Source organism: Sinocyclocheilus rhinocerous, unplaced genomic scaffold, assembly GCF_001515625.1.
Source record: "Sinocyclocheilus rhinocerous isolate Xijiao unplaced genomic scaffold, SAMN03320098_v1.1 scaffold148, whole genome shotgun sequence".
In the NCBI taxonomy this organism is placed as follows: Eukaryota; Metazoa; Chordata; class Actinopteri; order Cypriniformes; family Cyprinidae; genus Sinocyclocheilus; species Sinocyclocheilus rhinocerous.
The window spans coordinates 2,159,147-2,179,314 of record NW_015653472.1 but is presented as its reverse complement, the minus strand read 5'-3'; the positions used below and the strand labels follow the sequence as shown (position 1 = coordinate 2,179,314).

Sequence of the window (20,168 nt, the reverse complement as noted above, 5' to 3'; positions counted from 1 at the left end):
TAGCTTGTCAAGCTTGTCATTTAAATCTGGTGGTTTGTTTCTCGTATTGTACTAGATTTGTATGTTTTTTCATTAAGAGAATTAAGAGTTTCCAATATTTAATAATGCCAAATGTACAATTTAAGTGCCTAAGACGGACCAGTCTGTTTCAACCCAACTTTGGGTCAAATATGGACTAACCCAACTTTTGGGTTAAAAATTTCATTTAAAAATGTAACCCAACAGCTGGGTTAGTCCATATTTGACCCAAAGTTGGGTTGAAACAACCCAGCATTTTTTAAGAGTGTAATAAAAGTGTCAGAAGTACCTAGTATTCATGTATTTTCAATGGATAATTGTTTGAATTAATTTATGAGATGCGCAAAATTAAAAAAATATAAAGATTGAATGATTTATAGTAGACTTAAATTTGTTGTTAAATGAAAATAGCTTTTCAGAATTTTGCTGTTGGCTGTACAACAGGATGCAAAGTATATTGAAGTGACTATTGTATATTTAAGCTCACTGGAGCAATATTCCATTCAAAACATGCCTTCAACATGCCATGTCCAGTAGGATTCATGTTCAGTATGTTTTTATTTTACAATGTGTTTTGTTGGGCGTTGTTGTGAAACATACATTGTATATTCTACAGATTCAAATGAGCAGTTCACGTCACTAGATTTGCAATCAGAGCAATGCATTGTAATCATGTTATGAACATCCTTTTTTCTAGTTGAATGATTAAACTACCACTAAATATCTCAATTGATTGCTCCTTGTAATGATGATTTTAAGGACAATGTTGACTGAACGTTTTTTTGTCAGCCTTGTGGTAAAGAAAGCAGCTATGCATGTTGCCGGTGTCTTAGAGAAAGTTGCAGAGATCCATAGTTCCCATTGTCCTTACCACGTATGTGAGGGTGTTATAATGGATCATCTTGATTATTAGTTGCCACCTTGTCAGAACGTTTTGAGCTGCAATCCAAAAGTCGCAGTGATGGTCAGCATGTGCATGACTAAATAACTGGGTATATTAAACCTCAATCCAGCAGACACTTATAAGACCTCATCCCATAGCTAAACACAGAAATCCCCCCCACAAAAAACAAGCAAAAACAAAACAGCAGCACACAGCCTCCCATGTAGACTATCAGCATTAATGGTTGCAGAAGTGAAGAATTTTCCACAATAATTTTTCATGGGAGCTTCTTTCCTGAGAATTTTTATGCACAATGAAGCATTTTGTGGTTTGATACATTGCATATATATTTAACTACCTGCTCAAAAAAAGTGTCTACTTTTTCAGCATTCTCTGCTGAAACCACCAAGATGAATCTCTTGATTTGAAGCAAAAAGTAGAATAAAAATGGGCACTTAAATGCTCATGATAGAATGAACTGCTTGTGGAGCATTGTGAATGACATATCTAAAACTAAAAATGATACAACTGATCAAAAAATAAATGTATGCAGATATATCTGCAAAAATAAGATTTTTGGAAAAGGGAACGTCTACATACAGTATTCACAGTCAGGAGCCCTGTGAATAGGATCACGGCTTGAGCGGGGTAATTGGGATACTGACTCAAGTGTCATTTGCAATGATTCATGGGAGCAGAGATTTCTTTGAAAGATGGCGTTCTCTGCAGGATTATGGGTAGTCTAGTTCTACACCAAGGAAGAGTCATCACCTTTTCAAAATACTCATGCTTTGAGCTGCAATCCAACAGTCAGCATGTGCATGACTAAACAGCTGGTATACTAAACCTTCACCTCAAAGGAATCTCCATTTCCCATGGAAAATGTGTGGAAATCTTACCCAAACCTTCCTCCTGTTTTGCAACCACTGAATGCAAAGTATTCATTTATTACCCAATATAAGAGTATAAGAACAACAGCCTAGAAATCACATAAGGAGCAACTGAGACAGCGCAAATAACTTACCGATTCTTTTTGAAACACAGCATCCCAACCACACCTAATAAACAGAAAGAAATTGTGTTACAAATGATTAACCTTGATTGTAATTAAAAAAAAGACCAAATTCTTATTTTAACAATGTCAGAATCCTACATAAAAAGGACAACAAAACTAATTTTCTTGAATATTTCACAAATAAAAACAAAACTGATACTGTGTGACAGTTGTCAGGGGGATTGGACGAAGTGCACAATTGGATTTATGCTCAGTGAGGGAGGAATATCAGCCCAAGTGTATATGTTTAGCACATTTCTCACACACCAGTAGATTCAGTTATGATTTAAATAGATTATAATAAATGTTGTTAATAATAAATTATACTAAAATATACATTAAGTTTACTTTAAATTGAACAGTATTCAGAACAGGAATGCAAAATAACGATTTGTTGTGGAGTGACGAGAACTTAAAAAAAAAACAAACATGTTTATTATACGTTAACATCTTTTTTTCTCTCTCGGTTTCTCTCTCTCAACAATGCAATTTTTGGTGTGATAATCAGGTAAGACTTATTTTTCAGAATATAAAGTCATTATCAAAAAGGTAAAATTAAAACATTCTCTGTTTCTTTGCATTTTGTTCATTATAAAAAATGAGCTGACTGATTATATTTTTGGAAAAAATTATTTTAGAACTGTTGTTTTTTTTCCCCCTGGAACCCAAACTCATTTTTAAAGCATAACACTGCTACAACTTAACAAAAGGTTTGGTGACTGTGTAACAGAGTGAAATTTCTGTCACAGTTTTTCCATATACTTAGAGTAATGGAATAAAAAATTCTAATGGATGTGTCAGGTCAAAGAAGAAAAGTTTGAAGTGGAATTTTTTTGTGATGGAAGATAAGGATTTAGCGGTATCCATAATTCTGGGTCTTGACTTTTTGCAAAAGTCTAAAATGGTTTTGGATTTTAACACTTTGCACTTTCATCTTCCTGATGATGCACAAAAGAAATGCACATTCCCTTTTTTTCACATGATGGACCGTCCACAAACCATTTTTACATGGCTATCCCGGATCCCATCAGTGAGGCAGACCATCACCTCATCGTCGAAGCTGCTATGCATGCTGAAACAACACCAGAAATACAAGCACAGCTTAAAGACCTGATGTTGAAATGGCCAACGGTATGCACACAAAACATAGGCCGAACCAACGTTATACGACACCAGATCATCACAACTGATCAGCAGCCGGTAAGAAAAAAAGCCATACAGATTCTCTGTTTTTAAAAATGATTTTATTGAAGGGCAAATGAAAGAATTGCTTGAAAAGAAAATCATCTAGCCTTCTACCTCTCCGTGGGCATCACCAGTAGTAGTGGTAGACAAGAAGGATGGGAATATGAGACTGTGTAGATTACAGAGGACTGAATGCAAAGACTCACCTGGATGCCTATCCTATGCCACAAATTACAGATATCATGGAATCACTGAAAGGAGCCAAGGTTTTCAGTACTTTAGACCTCAAAAGTGGGTACTGGCAAATGGAGATGGAACAGTCCAGTGTGGAAAAAACAGCGTTTTGTACAGTTTCAGGATTATATGAATTTTTATGTCTACCCTTCGGCCTTAAAAACTCAGCAGCATCTTTTCAAAGGCTTATGGAACAGGTGCTAAGAGAGCACAAAAACAAATTCTGCATGGTCTACATTGATGATATTGTGGTTTACTCTCCTTCTATTTCAACCCACATTCAACATCTCCAGAAAGTTTTCACTTGTCTTCACAAAGCGGGTTTGTCTCTTAATTTTGAAGAAATGCAACTTCATCAAGCCGTCACTGACATTTCTAGGTCATGTCATCTCTGCAGATGGAGTCAAGACCGATCCGGAGAAGATATCGGCTGTCCAGTCATTCCCAGTACCTACAACAGTCAAGGAGGTCCAAAGATTTCTGGGTCTTTCAGGCTGGTATCACAGGTTTATAAAGAATTTTTCTGAGAAAGCTGCTCCACTTCACGCTCTAAAGAAAAAAGGTGCAAAATGGATCTGGTCTGAAGATTGCCAACGAGCCTTTGAGACAATCAAACAAGATCTCATCAGTGCTCCGGTTTTAGTCTCACCTGATTTTAACCGTGCTTTTAAAGTCCAGACAGACGCCAGTGAGTATGGTTTGGGGGCAGTTTTAACTCAAGAAGATGAAGGACAAGAACGGGTGGTGGCATATGCATCTCGGCTTTTGAGGGGAGCGAAGAGAGCATACTCTACATCAGAAAAAGAGTGTCTAGCAGTCGTATGGGCTGTGGAAAAATGGCGACATTACCTGGAGGGCAAACCTTTTGAGGTGGTAACAGATCATGCTGCATTGGTCTGGGCATTCCAACATCCAAAGCCATCCTCCAGGTTAGTAAGGTGGACAATACGGCTCCAGGGGTTTCATTTCATTGTGCGGTACCGTAAAGGACAGTGTAATGTGGTTCCTGATGCCCTGTCGAGACCATACCACACAGAACCCAGTTTTCTCTTTTTTAATCAACGCACTCAATGTTTTTCTTCGGAAAGAATAATTCATTTTTGCCACGGAATGGATCATAATCTCTCAGATAAGTACTAAAAGACGATTTCTTTGGTGTAAAATCAAGGACAAGGTCTTGATTTTGTTTATTTGTTTCTTTATTCTGTATATATTATAATTAATTTTCACTTGAACATATTTAGCATTTGGGGAATAAAACAACAACAACAAAAAAGAGACTGTTTGCTGAAGTTCATAAACTGCTTTATTTGATCTTAGTGATGAACCCTCATTTGTGGCTAATCTAAAAATAAAAGAAAGAGAAGTTACAACTGTATTGAATAAGAAGGTATAGGACATGTAGATTATCATGTGAAATATGCAGACTGACTTACCCAGACCAATCACAACAATCACAATCATTGCAACAACCCATGGAGCTGCTAAAAATAAATAAAACAAAATAAATAAATACATTGTTTAATGGATTAAGACAAACACTTTGTAAAATGTGAAATCCCTTTGTAACACTTGCAACAAAATTAACCATAACCCAGAAGTAAATATTCATTTAAAACTAACTACAATGTCTAACTAGAAATATGACATGACCTGCAGAATGCTCAGAAACCAGCCTATTATAAGATACTCAATCTCTGAGCTGTCACACTCCGTCAAATATATGAACTTGCATTTACAGAAATACTAGAATTATCACATTTCATAATCCACCAGTTTCATACATTTCAGATCAAGGAGCCAAGGGTGACCGTTACTGACAAGAGGAATCAGCTCTACTGAATAGTATAGTAAAAATGTTTTTTTTTTTTTTTTACTAATACTTACGTGTACTTGTACTTGTACTTGTAGGTGTTGTGTCTCCTGTGGCATAAAAAAAAATACAGTTAGGAAACCATAAAAGAGGAAAAATTTTTAAATTCTAATACAAACAGATGGATAAGGTTATAGATGGAGTAGATTATTTAAAAAAAAGATACAGTGGACAGACAGTTTAAGTAAACAGTTATGCAATTATACCAGAGATTAGACTCATGCTAAGAGAAAAAAAAAAACGAAAAAAAAAAAAGAGAGATCATTCTCCTAACAGGCCCATTACAAAGATCTAATAACATTAAAAGGTCATGAACTGCCTTTTTTCAAGTTCTTACTGACGCGGTCTGGATCTTCATTAAAAATAAACTTCATCCACTCTTTCCTAATGTTGGAATCCGATGGAAGGTTATGCAAAGATTGTGTTTTTCCACAGCTTGGCACTGCACAGCATCTTGTCTTTGGAGCATCTTTATCATTTGGTTACTACATAGACCTGAGTTTGCCTCTCTTATTTACACTACACGCGTGAATCAGTTGGCAGAGCTAAACAGGCAGTCATGTAAAAGCAGGCGTTGATCTTCTGCGGAGGCGGGGTTTAGCAACACTATGTCATAAAGTGGTACATTCCGCGCAACCTGTCGATTTGGCAGATTTTCTTCAATATAAGCTGTTTTTGGACTAATGAGAAAGTTTTGAGTTCTGAAACTTACAGGATCTTTTTATAGTACAATGATCTCTTATATCAGTGGTCACCAACCTTTTTAGGCCCAAGATCCCTGACCTCGGCCTTTATGAAAGACAAGATCTACCTATTGAAGAATTGATAGAAAAAGACATCCCAGATTGTACTTCAAATTTGAGGCCTTTTACTTAGTATTTTAATTAGTGATGCGCCGGTCATAGCTGATTCAGAATTCAGATTTTTTTCTTTCTTTTTTTTTAACTAGCAAATTGGATTCTGATACTGATACTGATTTTTAAGCAAATTTATTTATTGGCTATTTGCTTTATAACAAACAAACTGGCTTTAAACAAAAATATCTAGCCATTTGAAATTAGAGGCAACCACTGCATTTTAATCAAGTTCTGCACAGGTAGTTGTTTTTTTATTTGATTTAGATTAATTTCAGGATTTAAAACAAAAACAGAATGGTCTGACTTTAGGTGTTATTTATTTATTTGCTACATAAAACATCTGCGCGAAACAACAGCAGGTCTGAATGAGATGCACTCTCTGACAGCAGGTGGCACTAATGAACAGGGTTGCCAGGTTTTCGCAATAAAACTAGTCCAATCATGTTTCGAGGGGGGTTCCCCTGTAAAAATCGCATTCGGGGGTAAAATACACGTTTTTCGGCGGGGATCTTCCAGTAAAATTCACATTCCAGGGGCTAAATATCACGTTATTGAGGTCGCTTCAACCCGCGGACATGAACAACAACCCGCGGCAACAGTGTTAAAGTAGCCCAATTCCGCGGGAAAACCGCGGACTTGGCAACACTGCTTATCTGCAAGAATCTTTCTGCAGTAGAACTGACATTTATGTAAACTGATAAAATAATGGCCAATATAAAAAAGCTAAAAAGGTATCAAGTTGTCAGTACAAGTGCAGGTATCACAAAATGCTAAAGAGTGTTATTTATTCTTAGAGTTAATAGATGTTAATGCTTTATTGGCAATGATACAGATAATTGTACTGACAACAGCTCATTTATCATTTTAGCAGAGGTGGGGGGAAATTTTTTAATGATGAAATGATTCACTCACTTTCATTCACTTTAAATATAAATTATTTAATTCTGTTAAGAATTTTATTGTGTCAAAATTATCTTTAACAGTATGTGGCAGGATTGCATGTGTTAAAAGTAACATTTGTGCATTTGTGTATGCGCTGTACAAATTTGTGCCAGGTTCCTCCCACAAATCTCATCTACTCATCTGCTTTCATTGCTACCATCACCACTGGGGAGGGTTTTGTAAGGACCTTTAGAACAATGGGTCTCATTCACCAGTAATTGTGTATAGTGTATTTGTACACACAAAAGAATTTCTCATGAAAAATGTCTGCCTTAAAGGTGACATATCATGAAAATCTGACTTTTCCAGGTTTTAAGTGCTATGATCAGGTCCCCGGTGCATCTACCAACCAAGGAAACGTGAAAAAGATTAACCCAGTAACTTTGTTTTGATAAGCTTTTTTCTGCAAGCGTCTGAAAAAATGAGTGAGTCTGATTTCGCTCCCCTTGAGACGTTGCAAAGGGATCTCATTATAATATTACCGCCCCTTAATCTGAAAGCACCCACGGCGCCGTCATTTTGATTTCGCAAGTGACAACGGTGTACCAGCTCTAATGCCATGGCAAAAGTTTGAGCAAAACATGCTAACTGTTCTGCCTTTGGCTCGGTGTTAATTTTGACAGCAAATTTTGATTGTTTTAGTCATAGTCTTTTGACTAAAATGCCATTTAGTTTGTCATATTTTAGTCATCTGAATTGTTTTTAGTTTTAGTCGACTAAATCTACAGTAAATTTAGTCGGTTAAAATCTAATGGGTTTAGTTACAGTGCATTTATTAAGCATTTCTCTAAAATTTCCAAACTCCTTATATAGGTTTGATATTAAGGTTTTATCATGATAGACACCGATTTAACTGCGGTGACACACAACATGCCTTTATGTTAAAATTAAATAAACCCACTTCTCATAAAGAACAAGAACATGGTCTTCGTTTTCATGAAATACCAATGGTTATATAGGCTAATTTATGCATTCTTTATAGCAACTGGTTTACCATATTCTTCATTCTTTCAAGCAGACACATTTATTTCTATAAATAAATTTAGATTAATCTTTAGGGCTACTAAAGTTTTTCAGTCAAGAGCAGTGCATGATTTTCTGTCTTTCTGTTGTTGCTTGATTAACATCAATGACTCGGACAATAGGAACTAAATTAGGCTGCTGTCCCTTTAAAACCGAATGCACAGCTGCAATGGATGCAATGCACTGATACACGTTCTCCCTACGGTTTACGTTCACTTAAGACGTAATCAACTGTATTTACGCGAATACTCGTCAAAACGGACAATTCTCCATTCATGCGACGCGAAAGAGTACTCGCGCGCTGAGAGACGCACTTCTGTGCTCAGAAAACCGGACTGAATTGAGTTTTCTCTTGCGTTGACAGATTTATACACGTCTGCTCTTCTCTTACTCCCCCATATTGACATTGTTATCGTCAGTGAAAATATGTTGTTGACGAAAATTATTTGTCAACTAAATTAACACTGCTTTGGCTGCACTGAAAAGCACAGAACACTATTTAGAGTCACAGCCTCAGAGGAGACAAGAGAGCAGTGGATTTATTCATTTATTTACTGTATATTGCTGCTGCCACACAGATCTAAAATAAACATGCGATTTATTTCCCAGCTGTTTACCTTCACAGACATAACCGACGTAAACTTGTGAGAATGTGAACTTAGTTCAGTACTCACATGCTGTGACAGCCGCTTTCTGTCCATGTGCTTCAAATGTGTGCACTCAGAAAACTGTACATCAGAAGTTTAAACTAATATAGTTAAATCAGACACATTCTGGGGACACCAGAGACTTATATTACATATTGTAAAAAGAAGCATATGTCTCCTTTAAATCACAACACGTGTACGCACGGATGAAAGTTTATAATTCAGATACAAACATTGATGTCTATGGTAGTGGGACAAAAATAGAGCAAATCCGCGTTTGAAAGTAACTGCCACATAACGTTTGCGTCAATTGCATTGTTTCGCAAGTGACTTAAAAATGTATAATTAAATATAACTTTCTATTTGAATATATTTTAAAATGTAATTTATTCCTGTGATTTCAAAGCAAAATTTATCTGAAATAGAAATCTTTAACATTATAAATATGTTATTTTTATTTATAAATAAAAATATTTATTTTTATTTATAAAAATTAATTTATATTTTTTAAATATAAATTTAAAAAATATATTTTTTTTAAATTTACTGACCCCCCCCAAAAAAAAATACTGTTTTTTTTTTTTTTACAAATCTGGTCTTTGGGGTCAATATGACCCCAATTGAAAATGAATGGGAAATGCAAAAAAAAATCTCTATTTTTTTCCATTTGTCAAAAAAAAAAAAATCAATAAATCCAGCATAAATCTGAAAATTTCCACACAGAAATGAAGGCCTAGTACTAGAGCACAAATGCAATGTAGAAAAGACATGCTCACTCACACGCACACACAAACACACACGTGACTGCAACAGAGGACATTTTTATAGAAATTGGCAAATAAAATCAATAAATCCTGCATAAATCTGAAAATGTCCACACAAAAACGAAGGTCTGATACTAGAGCACAAATACAATGTGGAACGAGCATACTCACTCACGTATACACACACACACACACACACCCACCATTCATACCTGCTTATTGCAGTTGTTTTTTTTTTTGGTGTTGGTTTTATTTACATTTAAGTAAAATAAAATTGTTTTGATTTTACTTTTTAGATTGAAAAAATATGTGCATGCAAACTTGTGTGGCATTTCTGCAAATTTATGTGGCATTATTGCAAAATACCTCAAACAACAAAAACAAAGTCTAACCTTTTAGAAAAATACTGTTTTTTATGTATTTTATAATGTTTCAATATATATATTTACAAAATATATATCAGAAAAGTTGTGAGAGGAGCAGTTGGCCACTTCCAGAAAAATGAATGGATCTCTATGGACCTCTGCTGGATATTTATGGTCATTACACAATTCTTTCAAAAACTCTAATTTCTACAAGTTTTTCTCTAACCGCCAGATGGCAGAATTCTACACCCAACACCTAGATCAATATCCAGAAACAACTTAAATCAAATTTAGATAATCATTTAAGTGATTTTTTCCTAAAAATGTGATATTTCACATGAAAGCTAATGGTGTAGTTGAGGAATTTTGTACAAAAATAGGTACAAAAGTATTTCATATCTCCCAAAACACAGCTTTAATGTATAGATGAGAAGTAAACAAAAAAATGATATTATTTGTATGATTAAAAATTTATATATTTTTTACAATAACTATCAATTTTGGGGTCATATTGGCCCCAAAGACCAGAAGTGTAAACAGGAAATGAGGACCATTTGAGGGTTAATGAATTCAGAGTATCCTAATTGAGTGACTGTGTGCCTGAGGTCGACCATCTTCAGAAAAGCTTTGATGTCATTTTCATTTAGTCTTTCCTAGCATTTTGTATTTGATTACAGCCGTTACCGGGGAAACCGCTATATCTCCGCTCCAACAGCGCCTCCTGCTGGCAGAGAATCAATTTGTATTTGCAAGTCTGTGGGAAACACTAGTGTCTCGAGAGATGGTTTGCTGATAAAATGACATTTCTTGATGCAAAAGAAGGCTGTGTACATTCCGCTGTGGAAATAAACAAAACATATGCGTTACAGTAATCTGACGCAGTACTATTTTGATCATCATAATTATTATTATTAGTACAACTTCTGCTCCATTCTATTCTTATATTTGAAAAAAACATTACTAGGAGGTGATTAGATTATCTTTTTAAACAATAGTAAATTAGTATGATTTACTCACTTGAGTAAGACGTGCAGTTGAAATTAAATTACAATGCTTGAATGAGATCAGCTAATTAAAGTTTATTACCAGTTTTTACTTTTTTTTCCCATGTTGCTCATACTTTATCAAACTTTATGCATCCATTTCATGATCAAAAGCAAATGGAAGTCATGTGCATGTACCATGTTTACCAGTGAAGATTTTGGTTATTTCTGTGTACAGTAGCGGCATGCTGCGACCCCGATTAGGATCAAGCATTAAGCTAAAACTTTTCTGTTTGCAAAGCATTATTAGTTACTAGTATCAACATTATGCTACGAGGCTATACACAGTTTACAGAAAACACAAAGTCACAAAGTGCCCTTTCTTAATATTATATTACAGCACCAGACAATTCTTAGAATAGAAATATGTTATCCACCTTTGTCTGAGGGAATGTCTTACTGTGTTTTTAAACATATGGGCAGCACTTCTGGTTTAGCCAATTGTCATTCAAATACACTGAAACAAATGATTTCATATTTTAAGGGTGCACTACAAATAATCCTTATCTGTTAGATTGACTGAATGAGCTATATGTTTTCCGTCATTCTTTATTTTTATCTATCTATTATACGTAGATACACCCCATTTATATGTCAGGTTTTATATGTTTCAAAACCTCTTAAGTTCTCTGTGTTCCATCCATCTGATTATTTTCTTTTACTTTTCTGCTGTAACAATATAAAAAAAACAAAAGACACTGTGCCCATGGTCTGCTATTGTGATTTAATGAACAATATCCCACAAATAATTCACTGGAATGTACTAAGAATCTCCCATTTTGTAAATGCTTATATGTGGCATTTTTTAGAGCTAATCATTAAACAAGTTTATTGTCAGTATCTGATTGTTTACACTTCTGTGGAAGTTACTCCCATAATTCACTGAAAGCGTCATAGGGTGTAGGAAAAAAATGGATATACTATTCATGCCTGTTTCCTGGAAAAACAAAACGATACATTTCACGAGACATCACGGAGACATTTCTCCGTTATGGGAACACCTTCTCTTCCAACCTTTCTTGAAGTCCTTTTGGCTTACGCCAGTCCAAATGACTGGCCAATTGTCGCGAAGTATGCAAATCACATGCAAATACTGACGCGCTCGAGAGGCAGTATAAAATGCAGTGCACGCGACAATTACGTCAGAATCTTTTCCTTCACTTTGCTGAACAACCTAAGAATATAGCTTATAAACTATTTACAGCTCACAGTTGAGGTTTGCTCATCAGAGGGCGGTGCCTGGATTGCCGCTCCTCTGCAGCGTTCAGGTGAGTATGACATTTTTCTTCAGATGCCAGATGAGTCCGTCTGCCCTCGATCAGTGGTGGACCTTAAGGACTCTGGTGATGAGCTCATGCCGACAAAATGTCCGCATTCCTCTCACCCATCGAACCTGCAGGACATCAGCCCGGCTTCTCACGTCCCCCTTCCATGGCGGAGCGGAGAACCGAGTGCAGATACTGGAGCTATGGGTTCTCATGTCGCTGCAGATGCCGCACAACCCACTGTCTAAGTGTGCAGCCCCCCGCCTCAGAGCAGCGTTCTGCCGTGTGCAAAGCACAATCACTGGCTCCTCACTCATTCACACGATACCAGCCCCTCATCAGCGGCTGCCGTGTTTGGAAGACACTGCTCTCTTATTCACACAATACCAGCCCCTCATCAGCGGCTGCCGTGTTTGGAAGACACTGCTCTCTTATTCACATGATACCAGCCCCCGCTTCAGTGACATTCACAGTCTGTAGTGACAGGCGCAGATGCCGCCGCCCACACCGGTTAAAAAGCACGCCATGCAAAGCTATGAGCCACGTTACACCAAGGCACGCTTTCCAACACCAGACTGTGAGATCGAGGTCTTCTTTGGCGCACGGCTCATCGCAGTGCAGGGACACCAGGCCCGCAGCCGCTGACCGCTGCTGCCCCTCGCCAGGAGCCGGATGTGCGGAGAAAAGTGTAAAGGGACCCGGGAAGAGGCGCCACAGCAAGCAGAGGAGTCCGTGCCGTGACTCCCGCCCGCCATCAGCAGCCAAGCTGTCGTCCTGACAGCCCAGAGAGGAGGGAAGCGTACGCGATCGGCCCAGCCCCCAAGCGCCACAAGCTGTCTCAAATTTGTTCAGATTTGTGTTTGATTAGTGTGTGATCATTAAAAAATGCATACATTTGCACAAAAGAGCTCTTTCCTCCTCACTCAGTCAATGTAGCGCCACTTGCCCCGCCATAGAGCGGTGCAGAGCTGCTGCCCACACAGGTTATAGCCACGCAGCACTCGCTGGCGCATCCTACGACTAAACCGCTAAAGCTGCTATGTCAGTTCCTGAGCGCGTGGGAAACTATTCCGGGAATCTCGCGCTGGTAACTCGGTGTGATAGAGTGTGGGTACGCCGTTCAATTCTGACGCAGACCACCCCGTTTCAACACCGTAGTGCAGTCTCTAACATTGCCTCGAAATGCCCTGGTTCTGAGACAAGAGGTATGCAACCTGCTCGGAAAACAGCAATAGAACGAGTCCCTCCGAGCGAGCTGGAGAGTGGGTTTTACAGCCTCAATTTTGCGGTGCCCAAGAGAGATCGAGGACTCCGCCCGATTCTAGATCACAGGCCCATCAACAGAGCACTCTGCAAGGGTACGTTCAGGATGATAACGCTGAAACAGATCCTAGCATGAATTCGCCCCGGGGACTGGTTGTGTCCGTGAATTTAAAGGACACGTACTTTCACATTCAGATAGCACCGCATCACAGACGCTTTCTGAGATTTGCTTTCGAGGGCACAGCGTACCAGTACTCTGTTCTCCCGTTTGGGCTGGCTTTGGCCCTGCGCACTTTCTCGAAGAGCATGGACGCAGCTCTCGCCCCCCTCAGAGCGAGCGGGATGCGCGTTCTCAATTATTTGGATGACTGGCTGATCTTAGCTCAGTCACGGGACACACTATAGCCAGCCATATAGACAAACTGCTTCGTCACTTGGGAGTTCTTGGGGCTGTGTGTGAATGTGCATAAGAGCATTCTCGCCCCGAGTCAATCTATAACGTGCTCGAGAGCGCTTGGCGGCCACTTTGTCTTCCCTGTGCCATTTCAGACTGGGCAGCTCTGTTCACTTGAAGGAATTTCAGAGGCTGCTGGGACTCATGGCAACGGCATCAGCGGTTTGTCATCTGGGTTTACTACACATGCGCCCGCTGCAGTTATGGCTGAAATCTCGAGTCCCTTGGACGGCGTGGACTTCAGACCGTTTACGCATCGCGGTCTCCTGCGGCTGCATCGAAGCTCTGAGGCCGTGGCGCAAAGATCTCTTCAGCCCCGGGGGGTTCCCCTCGGCTTGGTGACGTCACGTGTCGTGGTCACGACGGACGCGTCGACTTGACGGATGGGGAGCAGTGTGCGAGGGCATGCCGGCTTCAGGGCTGTGGTCAGAACCTCAGAGCCGGTGGCACATAAACCGCTTGGAGCTGGAAGCAGTATTCTTAGCTTTAAAGGATTTTCGGCCGCAGCTGGAACAGCTACATGTACTGATTCGCACCGACAACGTCTGTGGTTTCGTACATAAATCATCAAGGGGGCGTACGATCCAAGGCTCTGTACAAGCAGTCAGCGAATCTCCTGCTATGGACAGACCGTTTTATTATGAATGCAAGAGCTTTATTTGACGACTTGTGGACTGTTCAACTGCAACACCCGCTGACTCTAATGATAGAGCTTGGAACAGCCAGGACAATTTTTAATATAACTCCGACTGGATTCGTCTGAAAGAAGAAAGTCATATACACCTAGGATGCTTCGAGCGTAAGTAAAACACAAGCTAATTTTCATTTTTGGGTGAACTAACCCTTTAAGGGGACGAGGAGATTGCATCCCCCACGTCCGCCTTCAGTTCTAATATAACTCCGACTGGATTCGTCTGAAAGAAGAAAGTCAAATACACCTAGGATGCTTCGAGCGTAAGTAAAACACAAGCTAATTTTCATTTTTGGGTGAACTAACCCTTTAAGGGGACGAGGAGATTGCATCCCCCACGTCCGCCTTCAGTTCCGCCCTGGGACCTAGAGGTGGTGTTAAGAGCTCTTTCACAGCCACCATTCAAGACTTTAGCATCCATTGCTATGAAGGAGCTATCTCTCACACTGCACTTCTTCTTGCCCTCGCTTCGGCTAAGCGCATAGGCGATTCAAGGCTCGAAATTGCGACCATTTTGGTCGCATATGGGTGATTCTATAATTGGAGATACATTTGGCATTGCAGAAAGTTAAGAAAAAAAACAAAGCCTGTGGGACGGAGTTTGCAGGTAACAGCGTTCGCCACTGAATCTACACATTTCGTAATTGTTGTTTTACGATGTGCGGTTTGACATTATCGAGTATATTGCAAAATCCAAACAAAACGTGCACGCATACATGACGTGATGAAGTCTAGTAGGTTAGACTAGTGCGCGTGCGCATTTAGAGTGTGTTCTTTTGCTGCATGATTCATTCTATTAAAACGCATCACAAAATTCAAGATATGGGGCTTTTATATCATTTCATATAGTTAATCAATACCACAAGAAGAGTGCCGTTTTTTCCTCCAAAAATCAGCATGATTTCAAATGTGATATTGATTTTATATAAGATAAACAATGAATGAATATTAAGAGACTTACGTTTTAGACACCATATTGCCTGTTTTTGCTCTATTTCGCCAACAAAAATAATTCCAAACTAAGCCACAGCACTGTTTTGTGTCTCTGAGCAACATGACGGTGTTTCGTTCCTGAATGAATCAACCATTTAAATGATTCGGTTCAATCCCAATGACTCACTTATTAACAATGACTACGTTTACATGGCTATAAATAAAATGAATGAAATATTACAAAAAGTACAATAAAAAATTGATTACACAATGTTGATTACACTGTGTGTAAATGCATCTAATGTTTTTAGATGCCATGTCTTGCATTGCAAAAATAAATTTTGTTGATACTTTCATTTGCTTGATAAAGAATATCAAAAACTTTAGGAGTCAGCTGTCCACTGTAGTCCTTAAAATATCAGCACAGTTACACGCAGTCAAATTATCGTTATCGATAAAATCCCAGAAAATAGAGATATAATTTTTTGTCAATATCGCTAACCCCTAGCCACCCCTAACCTGTTCCATGCAATTGCCAGAGCTGAATTTAAAGTTTAACACCGCATACACCATCCTAACCCTCGCCAAAGAAGAGCTCTCTCTCTCTCTGTGTTTAACCAAACTCAGATTAACTTTAGGTTGTTTACAAAAGAAATCTGTCAGTGTTATTTTCGTTTTCTCTTTTCTTCAGCCCATTCTTTTTCTCGCCTTAGTAAGCGGAAAGCAGTGACTGAGTGATTGACAGCTAATATAAACCAATTTAAAATCTGCTTTAAAGTAAAGATTGTAAGGATAAAATCTGTTAATATATAATTTGTAGTTGTGGTGCTCATTAATTTTTGGTGAGTGCTCCTAACTTTTTGAAGTTGGGAGCACCAGTGCTACAAAGTAAAAAAGTTAATTTCGACCCCTGGGATTTACATGCGTTTTCTGTGGACAGCGATTGTATTCACTTCGGACCCGGTGACTGCAGCGTCACTCTCCGGCCGAGACTGGGCTACATGCCTAAATGACCATCTACCCCCTCAGAGCGCAGACTGTTTCGCTGTCTGCCCTGTCTTCTGAGTCCTCGACCTTGCGTGATTCGGACGCTCAGATTTTGGCGTGCCCCGTCAGGGCTTGAAGATTTTCATTGACCGTTCGGCCAGCTTTCGGCAATCTGACCAGCTTTTAGTGTGCTACGGTGGTTGTGCGAAGGGCCGGGCAGTGTCAAAAAGGAGGCTTTCCCACTGGATTGTGGACGCTTTCACGGCTGTTATACAAGCCAAGGTTTGGAATGTCCTTTGCACATTAGGGCCCACTCAACAAGAGCTATCGCCTCCTCCTGGGCGTGGTCGAGAGGTATGTCTATTCAGGATATATGCTTTGCAGCCGGCTGGTCTTCTCAGAATACCTTCGCCAGGTTTTACAAGCTGGACACTCATTCCTTAGCCTCCCAAGTGCTGTTGGTGAGTGACTGATTCACGTTTATGCTACCTCCATTCATGTGTTTGCTGCCTCGCACATTAATTACTCTGACCAGCCCTATATGCTATTGTTGCTGTTGTCTGCCCTGTACTCAGTGCAGCTCCTGCTATTCAATGTCTAATTCGATTGGTGTACCATCATCATCTTATGTGTTATACTGCTGCTTAACACCGTTATCTCTGTGCAGCCCCCCTCACAATACTGTGGTTGTTGTTGCTTCTGCCCTGTTTCTCAGCGCAGCATACGTTATCACTGACCAGATATGCAAATTTCGTATACCTGGGCTTTAGACGCTCATTGGCTTATCTCCACCTATCAGCTGCAAGCCCGCCTAACAAGCATCGCTATTGGTTGTGGGAATCGTGTGTTCTATCTTCGCTGAGTATGCGACTTGTGCAGACTGCTCGTAGCCTCTCTCACGGCGGGATTGAATATCGTTCCCATAACGGAGAAATGTCTCCGTGATGTCTCGTGAAAGCTTGAGAGGGAACGTCTCCGGTTACTATCGTAACCTTGGTTCCCTGAGAGCGGGAACGAGACATCACGGAGGTCGCCTTGTTCGCTGCTCGACCAGCAAAGCGGTGTTCAGTATCAGATTCTGACGTAAATTGTCGCGTGCACCGCATTTTAGGCCCTGTCCACACGAACGCGGTTATTACGCAGCTTTTTCTATGCGGTTAGGCCGTTCGTCCACACGCAAACGCAGCACCAGTTCACTGAAACAAAACATTTTTGTAAACGCCTGCCAGGGTGAAGATTTTCAAAAACTCTGGTTGCAGTGTTATCGTGTAGACAGCGAAACCGGAGTTTTTGGCTTGTGACGTCAAGGCCCTGTCCACACGAACGCGGTTATTACGCAGCTTTTTCTATGCGGTTAGGCCGTTCGTCCACACGCAAACGCAGCACCAGTTCACTGAAACCGACTATTTTTGAAAACGCCTGCCAGGGTGAAGTTTTTCAAAAACTCCGGTTGCAGTGTTATCGTGTAGACAGCGAAACCGGAGTTTTTGGCTTGTGACGTCAGCGCCTGCGCTGTTATCACCACCTACTGGAGACTTTTTCAGGCTTCTGATTGGCCAACATGGCTTTACGGTTGAGATTATATCGCCACCTGTTGGTTTGGCATGCTCTTGACAGTGCTTCATAGCATGCGTTTGCATTTTCATGTGGAAGGAGATTTTTTTTTAAATGGAAGAAGGAAAAACTGTTTATAAAAATACCAGTGTACCTGTGGACATGGCCTTATACTGCCTCTCGAGCCTGTCAGTATTTGCATGCGATTTGCATACTTCGCAACAATTGGCCACTCATTTGAGTTGACTGGAAATTTGACTTCAGGAAATGTTGGAAGGGAAGGTGTTCCCATAACGGAGAAATGTCTCTGTGGTGTCTGGTTCCCGCTCTCAGGGAACCTAGGCTACGATAGTAACTGGAGACGTTATGTGTCATGAATATTTTTGTATGGTATTGCCAAAAGACAGAGAGACTGTAAATGTTAAATCCGTATATCTGATGCAGGTTAATTTTCTACACTAGCATTTAGATTATCTTAATGCTAACACACACACCAAAAGCCACAAAGCTTTAAGTTTCGTAGTAATCGTAGTTAAAATTAATTAAAGATCTAGATAGATAGATAGATACTCACCTCGGACATGTTCACAGATCATAAGATAAGCAAGGAGAGCAACACTGGGACACAGCACCTTACAGCCCATCTTGTTTATGTCGGTGAATGCCAGCTCCAAACAAGGCCAATGTTATTTGTTTGTTTTTTCGCAACTAATAAATATAAAGACAGCTTAGTGTAAGGAAATGCGCTTTTAAAATGTGTACTTTTTTAATAATTATACGTCAACACATTCAGTAAAACAACAACAACAAAAGATACGAGAGGTTCACGTGAGAAAAACCTGTTAGCCGCTAGCATAATCAAGATGGGGTTTAAATTAACATGCCACATTATTATACAACTTACACATGATCTGAACGAATGCAAAATAATAGGCTTAATCAATCAACCAAGCTTCATTTAATTTTCTTATAAGGCTATTCGTTAACGTTACGCCAAAATAATGTGGTAACTGTTAACGTACGCAGCGTGTATGAAGGGCGTAATGGCCATTGGTCACTGGCTTCATCTGTTAATTTAATAGTCGATAACAGAAACCCTAATCTAACTCGACACACGTAAAATACCATTTTGAAATAACAAATAATTTTACATAAAATAAAATAATGTAGTCATATCTTTAATTTTTTTGTGGATAATTTCTTTTAAAAATGTCCAGGACCTTGTGGTAGATAAGCTAATCTATACACAGAGAAGTGAAAATTAAATCCTTGTTTTAAGCAACCTTACCTTCGGGTGTTTTTAGAAGATTTCTCGGTGTTCACTGTTCAGCGCTGGATTCAGACTGAGGCACATAACGGTAGGGCTGGGAATCGATTCCAAAAAGAATCGATTCCTCAATTCCGAGGCGTTGGGAATCGAGAGTTGATTCCAAAGTTAGGAATCGATTCCATCAAGGGGAATCGACTCCTCATTCAGAGCCCTTTTCAGTTCAAGAAAGCTTATCTATGGGTGGGTGGTTCTCAAACGGAAGGCTGCATCCTACGAAGTCTGTACACATTTAAATTCACGAAAATAAACTGAAAGAAAACAAGTCGGTACGGAGATCATCTGAATTTTAGGATGCAGCCTTCCGTTTGAGAAGCACCATTCACCTCCCGTCATGCTCGCTAAAAGCCGTATAAGATTATTTTCATTTTTATATTTTTACTACCATTCGCCTCACTCATGATCGCTAAAAGTGATTAGAAGTCATTAGAACCAGTTCAAAAAAACGATTCAGAGGTTATTTTACGGTGGACCTGTTGTCCACAATTTTGAGCGCTGCACGACAGAATAGATCATGACGTGATCAAGGGTCTTGATATTATTTCCATCTAAAATACTATTTTTTTTAAAAACATTTCTATCACCCAATGATAATTATAAAAGAAAACCTCCCGAGCATAGATCAGTGGCTGAGAGCTGATCTGATTGACAGATAAACCACGAGCTCTATCAGTTATTGTTAATGTTCTGGTTATTTTGTTTCAGTGTAGTTTGTTAATTTTGTGCAAACCATACAGTCAAAGTAAACTTCATCATTCAGGTGAACTGTGCACATTTATTTTAGACACTTCATGTCATGTTCAATT

The 20,168-nt window shown here is 39.3% G+C and overlaps 2 long non-coding RNA genes across 2 annotated transcripts; both read right to left on the bottom strand.

Annotated features, from left to right (window-relative positions):
* Positions 1-4,662: 4,662 nt before the first annotated feature.
* On the bottom strand, positions 4,663-5,963 carry LOC107716185 (uncharacterized). The gene is made up of 3 exons (XR_001637172.1): positions 5,262-5,963; positions 4,811-4,858; positions 4,663-4,719 (listed from the first exon to the last, which is right to left on the bottom strand). It is a non-coding gene; the product is annotated as an uncharacterized LOC107716185 (long non-coding RNA).
* A 4,689-nt stretch (positions 5,964-10,652) lies between these two features.
* On the bottom strand, positions 10,653-19,412 carry LOC107716182 (uncharacterized). Its single transcript, XR_001637170.1, has 3 exons — positions 19,324-19,412; positions 18,610-18,743; positions 10,653-10,682 (listed from the first exon to the last, which is right to left on the bottom strand). It is a non-coding gene; the product is annotated as an uncharacterized LOC107716182 (long non-coding RNA).
* Between the last annotated feature and the right edge of the window lie 756 nt (positions 19,413-20,168).